This window comes from Cryptotermes secundus, unplaced genomic scaffold (assembly GCF_002891405.2).
Source record: "Cryptotermes secundus unplaced genomic scaffold, Csec_1.0 scaffold26, whole genome shotgun sequence".
Lineage (NCBI taxonomy): Eukaryota > Metazoa > Arthropoda > Insecta > Blattodea > Kalotermitidae > Cryptotermes > Cryptotermes secundus.
The window spans coordinates 3,667,890-3,685,314 of NW_019743656.1; the positions used below are offsets into that span (position 1 = coordinate 3,667,890).

The 17,425-nt window shown below is 42.8% G+C and overlaps 1 protein-coding gene across 1 annotated transcript in view; it reads right to left on the reverse strand.

Annotated features, from left to right (window-relative positions):
- LOC111874165 (synaptic vesicular amine transporter) overlaps window positions 1–16,620 on the reverse strand; it is a 136,670-nt gene extending 120,050 nt beyond the window's left edge. The window contains exon 1 of the mRNA XM_023869419.2: window positions 16,539–16,620. The gene's annotated coding sequence lies outside the window, so the exon portion shown is untranslated. The remainder of the gene's footprint in view (window positions 1–16,538) is intronic.
- Window positions 16,621–17,425: the final 805 nt, after the last annotated feature.

Here is a 17,425-nt window from a genome sequence, read left to right on the forward strand (position 1 = left end):
AACCTCTCTGTGGAAGGAAGGATAAATTTCCATATAGATAATATCACATATCCTCACACACAGTTCTACGTATGAGCTTTCTCCTACCATTCTCAAAACGGTGAACATGGAGATTGCTGTCCTATGGAATGTGACGCCGAACAACCAACGTTTCGGAGAAAGCTTCTGCATCCTTCTACAGGGTTTACTTTGGTATTTTGAAGATATTTACCGATGTTTCGGAGGAATGTTGCCTCCATTTTCGGTTGCTAGACTGCCATCAACGTTTCGGTGAAACCCGCTCCCTCCATGTAATTCCCGGTAGAATGCCACCGACGTTTCGGAGGAAAGAGCTAACTATATCTTCAGGACTGAAAATACAGGCAGCAGGTTTGTCTGAAATTTTAATAACGATCTACCAGAATACTCGGCGTCATATCGCAGAAGACAGCAGAGATATTGAGAAATAAATTTTATAAAGTCATAAGATTGATATAAAGAAGATATAAAGGTAAGTTAACTACTTTTTAATTTCAAAAGAACCCCACCTGAACCTTGGGGAATGAACCTCATCTGTAGACAGGGCTTGGTAGAAGGCCGACCTACTAAGCCAGCCCACTGGTCGAAGGAAACACAGAGCAGGAATATTGGGTTTTCCTCCTATTCGCGCAGAAAAATTGGTCTCCAGACCACCGGAGGATTATTTCGCAGGGAATAAAGCTGCACTTTTATGGATTATTTCTTCTTTTTGTAAAGCCAATCTCTATTTCTTGCAATGCACAGATAAATGTTCACAATTGAAATACCTGTTATAATGTACATTCGGCTGCTAGTGACATATAGAGGATATCCGAAGAGATTTATAGGCTTTCTGANGGATATAGGATATTAGTAGGAAAGCCAGAAGGAAAGAGACCACAGGGAAGACCAAGGCGTAGGTGGATGGACAATATTAAAATGGATCTTAGAGAGATAGCATGGAATGGTATGGATTAGATTGATCTGGCTCAGGATAGGGACCAGTGGAGGGCTCTTGTGAAAACGGTAATGAACCTTCGGGTTCCATAAAATGCTGGGAAATTCTTCAGTAGCTGCAGATTTGGCTTCTCCTCAAGAAGGGCTCAGTTCCATAAGTAAGTAAGTAATGGACTGGGTTACAATTTAGTAATAAACGCCTCAGATTCAAGGGTCTTACAGCGGTAACTATGAAGAGTAAGCCAAATTATCTTCCGGAATGCGAAGTTATTTTATCTGGTAGATCGATTAACTAGACTATATGGAGGAACGCACCACACGATAGCATTCTGATAACTTAGGAATATTTGTTTAACGTAGCGACTGGTTAAGAGAGAGAGATGGTGGTATAAGGTAAGTAAAAGAGGGCACGCAGTAGCGTAGTTGGTTGAAGCACAATGCTACAAGCCGCAAGGTCCCGGATATGAGTCCCGATATCATTGGATATTTCAATTGCCCTAATCCTTTCTGCCACACTATGGCCCTTGGGTCGACTCATCCTCTAACAGAAATGAGTACTAGGAGTCTTCCTGTTGGTAAAGTGCTGCCGGCGCGTGAAGCTGACAACCTCCCCGCCATCTGTGAGCGTCCGCCTAGAAAATGTGGGAACCTTGACGCCTCACAACCCTATGGGCCTCTACGGCTTGTTACAGGGATATTTTTACTTTTTTCATCTACAAAAATCAAACAAAACTCGTGGCTTACAGTCCGCAAGCGAACTATACCGACCGAGTGACCGTCACTTGTCGGCGAATTTAGTGCAAACTTTAGCGGATAGAGGATGTCGTGTGTTCAGCGCAACGGAATCCCACGGCCGTTAATCTCTGTTTTCTAGATCGGAGCCGCTATTTTCTTGAAATAGTTCCTCAAATATCATCACGAGGCTGAGTGGACTCCGTTCCAGACCTACACACTTCTCAGAAAATCTGGTGGCCCAGGGAATCGAACCCGGACCTCTAGATCTGTAGCCAGGAACTTTAGGGATATTATACCACGCTTTCAGATCATAGGTTACATAACGTCGACGATCTTGGCATTTACATGGAGGAGCTGAGGAAACTATCGAGGAACCTAAGTCAGGATAGTTGTTGTGCCGCCTAAAATTTCAGTGCAACCCACGATATACGTAAATATGAAGTGTTACAATTAGACGAGCTTATGCTGTTCACAGAAGAATATACTTGGAACAGAACTATGGTACTTAAACTATGAAAACAAATGAACGGAGTGGTGAGATTTTAGACCGACAGAGAGCAGTGCGAACCAATTTTCCGGAGTGGCTGTTCGTCTATCACGTAGGGGTAGGGGTCTAGAAGAGGTCTGCATATAGACGTTCACAAGAGGCTGGAGTTGTAGGTGGGGAGTGTGGGAGGGGTGGGTGCTGACTTCCACCTCACTGACTCCTTTCTTCTTAGACTTCGCCTTCAAAGCGAAGTGGAAAGGAGAGAGAGAGAGAGAGAGACAGAGGAAAATGGCTGAATCCTCACAGACCGGAATCTCCTTCAGGTCCCTGAGCGCCATCTGCTCCGGACTTGTCCCGCTCCAGAGTTGAGGGTGGGGGGTTGAGGAAGATGTGAGATAGAGTTCTCCACGTGTTTAATTAAGCACCACGCCATGAAGACAAATGGGGCAGAGGAGGTATAGATCTATGCATTTTATACCCTGACACTAGATTGAGGCGAGTGGTCAGTTTCACGTTCCGGCCACTTTACCCCGGGGAAAGCTCTATCGGTATTTAGTAGGATACTAGATTGGTCTTAGAACAACTCTGGACGCTGAGAAGAAGACGAAAATGTTGTAGCGTGTATAGCTGTTGCTATGCAAAGATCGCGAAAACGAACATGCGTTGCTTGGTAACGGCCGGTAAACACGTCAACAATACCGGGGGTATCGCTGGGCAACTGCTTGGTAAACGGGTTCCCGCGGCAACGGATACGCATTCAACGGTCGATGTATTGTTGGACTATAACAATCGAAAGGTGTTTTATATGTGGTTCGTGCCGAAGTGTTATAAGCAGGGTCAGTCGAGTTCCGGAGTTGACAGTTGTCAGTTGGCAATGGAGACTGACAAGAGTTCTGTACGGGCGGCTGTGTCAGGATGACCTGAGAACTGGAAGCTGAAGAATCTTCACTGTTTGAAGCCGTTGCAAGGGAACGGCTGGTTAAGGTACAGCAGGCTGGAAAAGGCTTGACGGGTGCTGTAGTAAACTGTTAAGTGTGGAGGTCAGCGGTGGTGCTGTAATTATAGTTCGAGTTGTGTCGATAAATCTAATTCACCAATCTATACCCCGTCTTTAGTCACGCTCGCACCTAAATCGTGACAATATCTTGCCCCAGTCGGAAACAAACCCATGGTCGTCCAGCCCGTACCCTAGTCACTGTCTCATCTATGACGGCTTCTATACAACATAATATTTGAAATATTTGAAATTTCAGTTATTTCTAAGGACCTGATACAATTTCCCGACTTTAAAGATTGCCGCTGTAATTTCCTCTAGGAATGTCACGTCCGTCACGTCTGTTCAAAGTATTTTGATAAATATCCGTATGCGTGTATATGACTACTAGCAAGCCGTCAAGTGGTGACTCCATCGGCATTCCAGTGAACTCGTTGCAGCTGACGTGGAAATGACGTTACGTTACTTTTATACATATAAACGGAGATTCTGCGCATTATCAGTTCTCGACTGTAGAGCTGAAGCCAGTTTTGTCCTCTCAGGTCACTGGTGAAGAACACTGGGTATGGCTTTTTGCTGGTACGAAATTGGATCGGAGAATAATCAACACCCCACATAATACAAAATCAGGCTGTGTTTTTCAGGGTCTGGTATTTACGTTGACTTAGAAGAGCCTGCCCTTTGAGAGTCTAAGAACACAGTTGTGTGGGTCAGGACACTGAAGAGGAAGCAGGAGAAAGAAGAAAAGGAGATGAAAAGCGGACGGAGTAGCAAGAGAAAGAGAAGGCAAATAAAAAAAGAGGAGTAAGGGATGGAGTGAGAAGATGAGAGAAGGAAGGATGTGAAGACAGAAAAAAGACATAGAATATGAAGGAAGGAAATGAAGAAGAAGAAGAGAGGGCAGGAGGAGATAGAGCAAGAAGATAAGAAGAAAAAGAAGGGGAAAGACACGAAGAGGAGATGGAACAGGAAAAGAAGGTGGAAAAGAAATAGGAAGAAGCGTAAAAATAACTAGGAGGATGGAAGAGAAAATGGATAATATGAAAGAGAAGAATAAAGAGGAAAATAATTTTTCCTCTTCATAACTTTTGTTGGAAAGGGATACAGATATTGCATGAGCAAGTGTGCGTTGTTCTACTGGGGGATAATTGTCCAAAATCTTTAGGCCAGAGCAATCTCCATGCGAACATATCACATTCAAGGTACCGAAGCGTGTTCTGCGCGCGACATATACATGGTCAGAACTGCTGTGTGCACAAGGCATCGCCTACATCTTCCAGAGCAAGTAATCATACGGCAAAAAACAAATCGTTATGTCGTGATTATAAATATAGTAAATACCGGGGATATCGCTGTAAGCAAAGTACCCTTCTTCAGTAAGGTGTGAGGCAGCCTCAGAGATGTTTGAATCAGACACTGGTTACAGCCAGTATAGAATACCCAAGACGTATCTAAGCAAACAATTTCACTGGATCTGTAAGAGTCTTCCTCCCCTGAACACGACCTGAAAGGTAGAGACTGCAATGGGAACGTGTCAGGACGTCACAGGACCTAATCATCGGACGGAACATGACGTAAAAGTCGAGATAAAGAAACCAACTTTTAAGAATCGAGTTGTGCCGTGTTTCCCCGACAATTCTGCCAATTGTCACAACATAAAGTTCTCTCTTTCTTTCTTTTTTTTTGCCACATATTCTGAATTCAATACCGGATTGTTTAATGATGAGTTTTCATCAGAATATGAAGTAGATTCGGGCGGCAGTTTAATAAATGGATTTTGCTACAAATCTTCCATGAATATGCTTATACTAGGATAGTATTAATCGGAAGCTCGAGTTTCCATGACTCATGAATGTCAATTTTCATGGGTTTCGTTAAAATAATGTCGGGATAACGATCATATATTCTTCCAGACCCTATCCATCTCGGTATTCATAAACAAATATTTCTCATTCACCATTTATAACATGGATAAACCATATTAAACTTTTTGCCACCACGGCATGTGGCGCCCTCAGGTTTCGAATCAAGAAAACTATTTCGAGGCATAAAATTCAGTTGCGAACGTACTGAAGTAGCAGTTTTGTACAGCCGAAGAGGGGGTGGCCTTAAATCTTAAGGACTGGAAGCAGGATTATCAGTTCCTCGCTATATAAATTCAGAATGCCATAAAATGTTATACAGGGCCTCGGGGACGAGTAGTGGGTTTCTGTGAACATAGTAAGGGTGCGAGATAATCCAACATAGCCACTTTCTACTGATTCCAAACGCAATTTCTTCTCACTGTGTGACATACTGTCACATCATACAGTAGAGTTTTCGTGCATATACCCTTCATCGCGTGTCGTTATTGCTTTCAAGGGTCGCATTGTTTTTTAAAATAACGATTAATCATGTGTACGTAGGTCAGAATGAACTTATTGTTTTTTTCCTGGCTTATTAATTAAACCTGTCCCATTAAAAATAGCGATACTACGGAGAGTTCGTGCAAGAATCGCCCAACGTTTGGAGCTACTGAGGCAGGGTTTCTCAGAGCAGTAACTCCATGGAGTAAACAGTTGATCAGACACTTAGGAAATCTTACGCATTTTAGAGAACCAGAAGGTTCATTTCCGTGTTAAAAAGCGTTAACTACTTTCCTTTATTCTGAGCCAGATGAATCCAGTTAATAATCTCCAATTCTATTCAGGTACGATTCATATTATCTTCCCATCAACACACAAGTCTTAGTGCTCTTTCTGTCAGGTCTTCCTACCAAAACTCTTTATGCACCCCTCTCCTATGCGTGCTAAATGCCTTGACTTGATGATATTTCTAATGCCAGTTGGCGAGGAGCCCAAGATATGAAGCAACTCATTATGCAATTTTCTCCACTTTCCTGTTGTTTCATATCTTCTAGGTCAGCATCCTGTTCTCGAACATCCTAAGATTATATTCTGTCGTTACTCTGACAGGCCAAGTTTCAGGAAAAATTGTAATTCTTTTGACGAAGCAGAAACCGAATTTGCCGATCGCAGTGGCCACGCGGTCTGAGGCATGAACTGTCTTCGCCCGCGCAAACACTGGGATCGTGGGTTCAAATCCCACTTGAGGCATGGACGTCTGTATGCTTTTATTCTGTGCTGATCCCCCGTCGACGGAGTTCTACCGGCTGTGTAAAAGGATCAAGAAACTGAAAAACGGCCAAGGTCCAACAAAGGACAATAGAGCCATAGAGAGACAGGCAGATAGATGGATAGAGGGCTAGATAGATGGATCGATAGATAGATGAACGGATAGACGGATAGATACATGGATAGACAGACAGACAGGTAGACAGATAGATAGACAAATGGATAGATAGAAACCTAACTTTTTGACAGTATTCATAAGAATTTCGTGTTCAGAGGGTTCAAAAGGGAAATACGGTAAAACGAAACACGAGTATCACTCTTGTCCTAAACTGTTAACGCAAATACAAAAAAGAAAGAGACAGTTTGGCTGTACTTAAGTAGCATTGTGTGTTCGGCGGTCAGCTTGCTAATTATCGGTGATTTTGATCGATAGTGGCGGTTGTGTCGCTCTCGATTCTTGCATCTCGATATATGAGCTATGGCTATGCACGTTCTGGAATCCCAGGCACGGACTGGCAGTCATAAACGGGCGTGTTCGCGTTTATTGAAGATGAACTGAGACATCTGAAAAACGCGACGCGACCCCGCAACTCGCCATTCTTGGAAGCTGAGCGAAATATGAAGTGAATGACGACCAAACAGTGACTTGGGTACGTCTCACACACACACACACACCCACGCACCACATTTATATATATATATATATTAATATATTTACGCAAAACAAAATAAACTTTTAAGCAGCATGCATACTTTTAACAGAAACAAATAGATAAAAAGGTAAAGGTACAATTGTCCCTGCGCTTAAGAAATTAAGCACTACGCCATGAAGGCGTATGGGGGAGTGGATGTATAGATCCACATTTTCTTGACATCGGCACTAGCTGGAGGTTAGTGGTCAGCTTCACGCCGAGAAAGAGGTCCCGGTACCCCAGAGCCGGTCTGAACGAAGTGGAGAAGAGAGAATTCTTGACCCTACCGGGACTCGCACTCCGACCCCTTGGTCGTTCAGCTCGTAGCCAGTCGCTATAGCGATTACGCTATCCAAGGCTCCTCAGAAACAAATAGACAATCTTAAAAAATAACTTAAAGCATTTAAATTCAGCTCAATGCACATTATAACAATGAAGCAAAGCCCAGTTGGGATTAGTTAGTTATTGGAGAGGGTGGGTTTTCCCCATGTATTGGTCCATTGTGCTTCCCTCTATGATTTCTACCAGTCTCTATATCCTACCGGTACTGGTGCTTACCATCAGTCCCGCCCAGCCAGCGAGACTGGCTCTACTAGCTGAGAGGTATCTATAATGCTTCCCCCATCTACCAGAGGTATTAGAGACTGCTGTTTGGCGGGAAACGTCCGTTAATTTGGCTCAGTGACCTCCTTTGGAGATATGAGGTTCTTTTACGTGCCGTAAAGCTACGACACGGGACCCACGGCTTAAAGTCCCTCCCGGAGGACTTGTTCCCTGAAATTTTCCGCCCTTAAAAATTCGACGACCTCCGCCGGGTATCTGAACCCGCGTACTACGAGTCATGAGGTCCAATTGGGATTACTCTGACACCTGTTGGATGAACTGAGAACTAAGTAAATTTCATAGCTGATGACGTTTCGAAACATACATGTCTAACAGGAATGAGTACAGACTTACTCTCTTGTACATGTTCTTGTCATATCTCGATTGTATCTGCTTTCTTTCTTTGATTCTATGAATATGCATCTAGCTTATGAATCACCCATTAGCATTTTAACGATTACGTATGGTGCAGTCACACAGATTTTTATAGTATGAGGTAAAGGTAAAGCTATTTCTATAACAGTCCGTGTAGGCCCATAGGGTTGTGAGACGTCGAGGCTCCCACATTTTCTCTAGACAATCGGTTCAGAGATGGCGGTGAGGTTATCAGCCTTTCGCGCCGGTCGCCCTTTACCACCAGGAAGATTCCTGGAACTCATTTCTGTTAGAAGCTGAGTCGACCCCAGGGCCATAGTGCGGCTGGAAGGATTAGGGAAACCAAAATCTCCAATGACCTCATCAGGAATCGAACCCACGACCTTCTGGTTTTTAGCATAGTGCCTCAACCAACTACGCTACAGATTTTACAGCATTGACATTAAAAATAAAAAGTAGTCATCCGTCTACCCTCATACCGGCAAGTAATTACAGCCAAGATTGACCCTGTAATATTTGTAACATACCTGTAAACGTATTCAAGATAGACATGTTTCATAACAGAGTGAAAATGGTTGGACTGGTGGATTCGTACGCTGTTTAACAATGTTGTATTGTTCCTGTGCTTAACCAATTAAGCACTACGCCATGAAGGCATATGGGGGAGTGGATGTATAGAGGCATATTTTCTGGATCTCGGCACTAGATGGAGATAAGTGGTCAGCTTCACGCCCCGGTCGCTTCACCCCCAGTACCAATTGGAGAAAAACGAAATTGTGAATCATCGAATATGACAAGATAATCATGACAAACACAGACACACAAACAAGAAATGAAATCGTCATGATCTTAGTCCTCTCTATATGAAATTTAAATATTAACAGCGATGTGACATAGAGAAGATGTAGTTCGTTGTAAGGCCGCGGGTCTCGCTACTGTCCGGCGTTGCAAGACGAGCGATAACAGCAAGCATGACTAAGTTACGAATAAAGCGATCGTACATTATTATATTTAAAACAGTCCAATGATCCAATACTCTTTTGGTTGGTTAATTCAGGTATGCGTACCTCCACATGATAAGTACGGGTTTCTCATAAAGTTATTATAATTTCACATCTCCACATTGTAGTCGTTGACTTTTCCTGAAAGCACAAGAATATTATTATACCCCAGATAAAGTTTGAAGAATTTACAGAAAATAAAGGCACAGGTCTCCTCGGAGGGAAAGAAATTACACGAGACGAACAAAATATTTCAGATGTCGTTTGAGAGTGTTATTTCGCAAATTTTTCTTCTCCAAGTATAATTAGAATGATCAAGTTAAGGAGGATGAGTTGGGCAGGGCATGTAGCACGATTGGGGGGGGGGGAAAGGAATGCATATAGGATATTGGTAGGAAGACCAGAAGGAAAGAGACTACAGGGAAGACCAAGGCGTAGGTGGGTGGACAATATTAGAATGGATCTTAGAGAGATGGAATGGGATGGTATGGATTGGATATCTGTGGCTCAGGATAGGAAACAGTGGAGGGCTCTTGTGAACACGGTAATGAACCTTCGGGTTCCATAAAATCTGGAAATTCTTGAGTAGCTGCAGATTTGGCTTCTCAAGAAGGGCTCAGCTCCATAAGTAAGTAAGGTACATCCTTGAATGAACTCGAAACGGAGCTGATTTACAGACTCAGATAGGCTTTGAGTTAGGGGAATACATCCATCTCGTTGCAGAAACTGCGTACCTAATTAGATACCAGCTCCTTTAAAGTCATAGGTGGATATAATCCCAATGTAAGAACCTATCAAATTTTTGTCGTCAATAAACGCCACACCGCATCTGTCCACTGAACGCACCCTCTTCCCACCACTATTGTAATCGCGAAGAGGTAACTTCCCAACAATTTTACCTTTTTCCTGATGCCAACAACATATTTACTAGTGGAATTCTTATAGAGACTCTTTGTGTGCTGTAGCCTTAGTGAAACAAACCGAAGCTGATAAAAGAGTTTGTGTTTGAGGCTATTTTGTATACAGAAGTTGAATAACCCAGTAACGAAAACCAGGAGCAAAAATATTTATTCACACGCAGTCACAGGAGCAAGACACAACATAAAGCACAATACACACACGAAAATAGAAAGAGTGCTCCGACAGAAGAGGATAGATGTGACTCGAGTAGTGAGATACGACGTAGGAAAAATCCTGAACAATTTTAATATTTTTAATAGTTAATATTTATCAATATATATGATAAATTTATATTTCAATTATTTTAATATGAAGACGACAAGGCATGCAGTGAACTAGTTTAACGTTAATCGAATAAGCACCTGAGGATGGCGCTTTTGTGCCGAGACATGTAGTGCGAGAGAGAGGAGTGAGGTAGATAAGTGTATGCACTAGAAGACGGTGAAATAAATCATGGATATATTTATTCTCTCCTAGACATTTAGAAGGTGGGATTGAAGAGAATGTTCCATAAAGAAAGGCACTAACTTCGCCGGCAAGCGGCGGTCGCTCGGTCGGTTGCGGACTACAGGCCACGGAGTTTGTTGTTGTTGAAGCTGTAGATCTGTATTCGGGAAACGTCCGGTTTGAATCTCGGCTGGGGCATCGACTATCCTAAGGTTTAAGTAGTTTTCCTCTGTCCTATCAGGAAGATGCTGGCACGATGTGCCTAACAGGCCATGACGCTTCCTCCCAAATCATTTCTAATCCACCATTCATCATATCCTTCAACGATATATGTGTAATCCGAAATACTGAAAGCATCGTCAGACAAGCAGAAAAGCATAAAGCGTTGTGAGATTTCACGTTTACACGTCGATAAAGATTCATGTTATAGGCTTATTGGTAATGACACAGTGTAGTCTGGTAAGTGGTCACCAACGTTTCGGAGGAACATACTGCCTCCATCTTCGTATTTAAAGAGAATATGAAGTAGAAGGTTCCTCCGAAACATCGTTAGTCATCTATGAATCTCATCCCTAACTCATGCACTGTCCTATTCAATGGATACCGGCCGTCTTTCTCCCCGTGTATAAAGCGGTCGGGGCGTGAAGCTGAGCACTCATCTCCATCTAGTGACGAGGTTAAGAATGCGGCCACCAAATCTGCAATAGGGTAACTGACAGGAAAGTTAAATTTATTATACTGCGATATATGTGCTCAAAGCAAGAACTGTGGAACCAGAGAAACAGCCGTTGTTAGCGGTTTGGAAACAACATTCGTTTCTAGGCAACTGCTAGGTAGGCGCGGCAACGTATAAGCATGCAACAATAGAGGTACTATTGAAACGGTGTTTTCTACTGGGCCCGTGCAAAGCGGTTATAAGGAAGACAATTGAGATAACTAAGTCAGTTCTCTATGGGAGTCTGTGAGGAAAAGAGGCAGTTGGAACGGAGTTGCCGTTCAGAGTGGACTTGAGCGCAGAAGCTGAAGAATCTCCACTGTTAGAAATCGTTACCAGGGAACGGCTGGTGTAGACAGCAGGCTAGAAAAGACTTAACGTGTGCTGTTGCGATTTTTAAAGCGTGGAGATTAGCGATGGAACTGTAATTACTTGTAGTTACAAGTCTTGTGTATTGTATAAGTGGTCAATAAATCCAATGTCCAATCCAAAACTCCGTCGAGAGTCACTCCATACTACGTGACAGTATGTACTCGTACGAGTCATTAATTTTTTTATGTTTATTCAACGGCATTTTCTGTAGATCAAATTATAGACATCGAATTTTTGGGTGCGTATTATAAATGATTTGGAAGGAAGAAGTCATGACTTAGTTTATGTTCCCACCCCGACATGATATAGAATATTCGGCGACCCCACCGAGATTCGATCGGGGCACCTCCCCAGTACAAGGAAGAAGCGTTACAGCTTGAGAAAACTTCAGACGTCTTTAACATTCAAGATGACACGGGTGGGAATGGCGTTTCAGAAATAGGTGGACACTCCAAATCAATAGAAGAGGCCGAAGGGATAACAACACGTATTAAAAGAACCACTATAATGTAGGCTCCAGAGTTCGTTCCTTGGTGTACCGATGTTTTGAACGATAATTATGGCGTCTTAAGGCATTAGAAATCACTTCTTTAAAACTGAAGGCAGTGGAACTAAACAGACGACTTCTACCTGCGTTTCTGACTAATTCCAGCCCTGCCAGATGAGCACCACAGCAGTAACACTGTGGAATAATTCTCGTTGCAGATAACATTCACGCCATTGCACCTGGTAGCTATACAACCTTCACGCCACTGAATACTATGAGTATGACGTAATTATATAACTCGGAATGTCCATTATTAAGAACCGCACAATGCCGATCTCTTCTTGTTCATTCCTACCATCGCGATGCTCGTCTGTTAAGTGCTGCCGATTGCACGACCAGAGTGCGTCTTGGTATGTCAGGCATCCGAGACGGCAGCTTTTGGGTACTGCATTGTTTGATGTAAAAGTGTACCATAGAAGACAGACGGGACAAAATCGTTGTCAAGAAAGGAGGAATTTCAGACTTTTCTAACTTTTCTCACTTTCCTTATATAAAGTTTGGAAACGAGTACCCTAATTTACTCTGCTCTTTTTTAAGATGATTCTTTGACGATGCTATCAACTTCGTGACAATATATAGCACTTGAAGGTAAGGTAAACAAGAGTGAAGTTTCCCCTGTTCTTAATTAGTTAAGCATTATGGTATGAAGACGTATGGGGAAGTGGATATATAGATCCACATTTGCTTGACTTCGGCATTAGTTGGAGGTGAGTGGTCAGCTTCATGCCCAGACAGCTTTACCCCCCGGGGAAAGAGTCCCCAGTATCAATTTGGATAGAAGACTGGGTGGGCCCAAGAGTTGGTCTGGAGGAAGTGGAGAAGAGATAATTCTTCACCCTATCGGGATACGAACTCCTACTCCTTGATCATCCACGCCTGTAGCCAGTCGCTATACCGACTACGCTATCCCAGCTCCTGCCGCTCGAAGATAGGGTGATTAATAAACGTGGGGTAGTTGATTGGATGAGAACTGTCAGGGGCGAACTGAAATAGTCGGAGAAAACCAGCCTGTCCAAATCTGAATTTAACTTCTTCGTAAATGATTCGTTACTGCGTCCACGAATATCTGAACTTTCCCACATACACAAGGAAGGGTCCATTATGTGATTCCTACTCGGAACACATCGTTAGCTCTGTCACTTCAGGCTCCAGACTCCAGCCATCCTGCCGATGTGTTCACAATATCGGCGTCTCGAGCTAATGACTAAACGAGGCGCATTAATTGGGCGTAACGCTACAGACTTTGTGTTGATCCCCACGCAATTACCCTTTTGAAGCTTGAACTTCATCCGAATATTATATAACAATTCAGCTCCCACGTCACAGGAAACACACTGCCTCTCCATTACAAAGATCAACCGTTCAGGCAAAAATTTGTGCCCGAGCTTTACTAATTAATAACTATGTCATGAAGACATGCATATACACGTTTTCTTAACCTCAACTCTAGTTGGAGGTGAATGGTCAGCTTCACGCCTCGGCCGCTTTACCCCTGTTACCGCTGTACTAACTAAATAGGGGACTGGGATGATCCCAGAACCGGCCTGGAAGCCGTGGAATAAAGAAAAAGCTTTGCCATGCCGGGAATCGAACCCCGGTCGTCGAGCCCGTATCTCGTGGAACTTTTTATATTTTAGTTTATTTTATATTATTACGTTTGGTATACTTTTTGTGTTTACTGAATGAACAGGTGGCTTAGTGATGTTTTGATGATTAACAGCGACCGCGGTTTTCCTGACCCCCCAAATCCCACAAGGTGTTGGCCTTGCTAGCAGCGGTGTTTTTCAGAACGAATCTCCAGCGGTTTGGATTTAGTTACTGTACAGTATTAAAAGTATTTTATGACTTTGAAATATTAGACAACATATGTTTATAACCATTTTCCGTACCGTTATATGTCTTTTGTCACAGTAGTAATTACGTGACTGACTGCATGTTTACCACTTTAAAGCCCAGTGGTTACTATATGTACCACCCGCTTTAACATATTAGAATTCTATAGTTTGCCCACACAGTGTATTTGTGTTCCGTATCGTTCTCGCAATAAACAGCGTTAACCGGTTGGGCTTTGTAGCAGATAAGTAATGTGTTTCCTGTGAGGAACGAACTAAATCTTTATATATTTTTTAAGAAAAATTAAGCTTTAAAGAGTTAATAGAATAGCAGGGGCTCGGGAGTACGGCCGGCTGGCAAATAATGCATAAGCTCGCTTCATGGAAGCCGTTTAGCAATTCACTGGGGCGATACTGAAGAAAATCTATTGGCTCTAGGTTTGTCGAGACTGGTGCCTGACACTATGGAATTGAGTCCTTCTTGAGATGTCAACAGAATCTGATTCACACAAGAAATTCCCAGCATTTTACGGAACCCAAAGTTTCATTACCGCCTTCGTAAGTGCCAGCCACATGTCCCTATCCTAAGCCAATTCAAATGTGTGTGCGCCGACTTGACGCGAGAATTGTCTCTCTCTCACCTGAACGGCCGAACAGTTTTCGGATTAACTCTCAGACGACAGCAATGTATAATTGTATTCGTTCTTCGTATGGTTGTAAAGTCTGTTGCTTATATTAAGAGAAGATAAAGTGATCCAAGGTAATATGCATAGCGTTCTCAGTTCTCGATGTAAGATTTTGTGGCATTTCCAGGGAACGACTATATTCCATAAAGTTGAACGCCCAGTACCCATTTAACGGGCAGGCAACCACCCTGATCGGGGAGAAGAAGAGAAATATCCTTTGCGCCCTTGCCGGAAACACAACCCCAATCGTGCGTTCCTAACAAGTTGACTACTATATGGGTAATCGCTGTTCACAACGACTACAATTGACAACAATAACAATACGCATAGAGTATATATTACAGCAAAATTTTATGAAGATTATCTTCTGGGATATGACGCCGTGTAGTCTGGTAGTCTTACTTTTGAAAATCTGCAGCATCACGTTGCGTCACACCAAAAAAGACAGTCTTTGTATCGTTGCTTCAAGTACCACATATCCAGCAAAATTTTCTGTTATTGTGACATATGGGCCGTTTGTAGGAAACGAATAAGCAAACATGTTGGCGCAGATGGACTGATTCCTGGAGACCAACTAATTGCGGAACACCGTTTCCGTGGATACGGACACTAAAATTTGCAAACACTTAGAAACGAGACCGTTGCTTGGGAATGAACACAGGGACCCGAGAAAGAAAAAGCTGGCAAGGGCTAGCAGCATGTATAAAAGACAGATCCGTCCTCTTCTCAGATAGGGAGCCCTACAGAAACAGGACCGTAACTGTCAAACAGTAATAAATATCTGGTCATAAGCCCCAGATGGGGCTCGACACCAAGACTTACTAACTGACCGTTAGTCGCAATGTGACTTTGATTTTGATTCGAGAGATACCAAGCAGAAGTCCTACAAAATCATGAAAATGCTATGTTCGCAACATTGGACAAGGCGAACCCCGACACAGGAAATATAAGAGGCTTAAACTTGCGGCGGTCAAGCACACGACCGTTCAAGTAACTAGACTGCTGTTGTAGCAGGAGCTACTGATAGGGCATAAGCGCTGCACTGAGCCTGGACTGACAGAGGCGCTGTATGTTTATATACATACATTTAATAACATGTAAAATGTAAATTGGACACACTGACAACAGACTTATTACTGCTGAGTGCGACTCTGGCAAAAGACAGATCCGTCCTCTCGTCAGAGAGAGCGCCCAACATCAACAAACCTGCAACTGTCTGACAGTAATGGTAATAAAGATCTGGTCTTAAGCCTCAGTTGAGTGCTTTATTCCAAGACAGACTGGCCAACTGACGGTCGGTCGTAACATAAATTTGACTTCGATTCAAGAGATTCAGTCATTAGGGAATTCAGAAAGCTGCTCAATAGATGAAGTGTTAACCAGCTAAGATTCGTTACCAAGCAACGACTAAGCAAGTAAACGTCGAAAACTTTATGTGCTGTAGTTACAGTAATATTAGAGTGTTATAATTATTTGCCGTTACGACTTGTGAGTATTCAATAAATCTATTCACCAATGCAAACCCCGTCTACATGTGACTAATAAACGTGACAATATAGAATGCCAAAATTTGTATTATACAGATATTACACAAAGGCGGATCAATTAGGTTATATAACGTCAAAGGAGACATGAACATAACCAAGAATTATGGGTAGGTAAGGATTTGGAAAGAGGCAGAAATGGCTTATATGAAGGCGGGGGAATCATTAGGAATTCTCCTGAAGAGACAGAAAAACCAAGATAAACCTCAGTTACAGGAGTCGGCAACTGCCTGAAATTCCCGAATGTAAAATTCAGAGTTACTGCTGCATTAAATCTCGCCAGAATACTTGGTTCAAGACCCGATTTTCCATGGCATTCTGTAGGCCTGTACAAAGCTATGTGCCAAAGAGCATATTTAGGTATAACGATCACTCCTCCTGTGACAGACATGCCATAATTATCGTTGTTTTTGCTCATGTTTACAAATATTACTGATGTTAAATAAATCGGTAGCTGATCAAGTGTTCTGAAATGACTTACAATACTTCGAATCGTCTGCCAGTAGACTATATCCAGCATTCGTTTCGGAGAGCAGAGCCACGACGCCCACGACCCGCTACAACCAAAGCACGTCACCAAGTTGACCATGTTTACGTATTAGGCTAGCATCTAGCAGCTCTAGCAGTGCGGAGAGGACCAGCAGAGAAACGTGACGTCATTCCGTGACCCACCATGTCACTCTCAAGCACTCATCTATCTGCAGTTAGTATTTGAGGTCGTTACAATCGATACAGACTCAGATGCGAGTCGAAATTTAAAGCAAAATTTCCGTCTAAAGGGAATGTATTTCTGCGTCGAAGTCCCAATTATTTCTCGCTCGTGTTGGTTATTTAACGACGCTGTCAATATCCAAATCATATAGCTTCGGCCGTACCCGCAGCAATATTTTGGAAAAACAATGGGAGTTCTGAAAAAACATAAATACCGATACATATTCAAAATCTAGATCATGACCGTCACTCAACTAAAACATTATTCACATCGACAGGAAATAACATCAAAGACATTCCTAATTTAATGCTTTCGATATCGATGTCTTCGTATCTAATTCAGTCATTGACAGAAAAACGTTGTACATACGAGTACAAAATTAACAGAGAGAGATTTTCATAAAAAAGGTAAAACTACCCCTGCAAAAGGCAGTGTAGTTCCATAGGGTTGTGAGACGTCGAGGCTCCCACTTTTTCTAGACAATCGGCTCACAGATGGTGGTGAGGTTGTCAGCCTTACGCATCGGCCGCCCTTTACCCACCAGAAAGATTGCTGATACTCATTTCTGTTAGAGGCGGAGTCGACGACAGGGTTATAGTGCGGCTGGAAGGATTAGGTCAATTGAAAAATCCAGTGACATCATCGGGAATCGAACC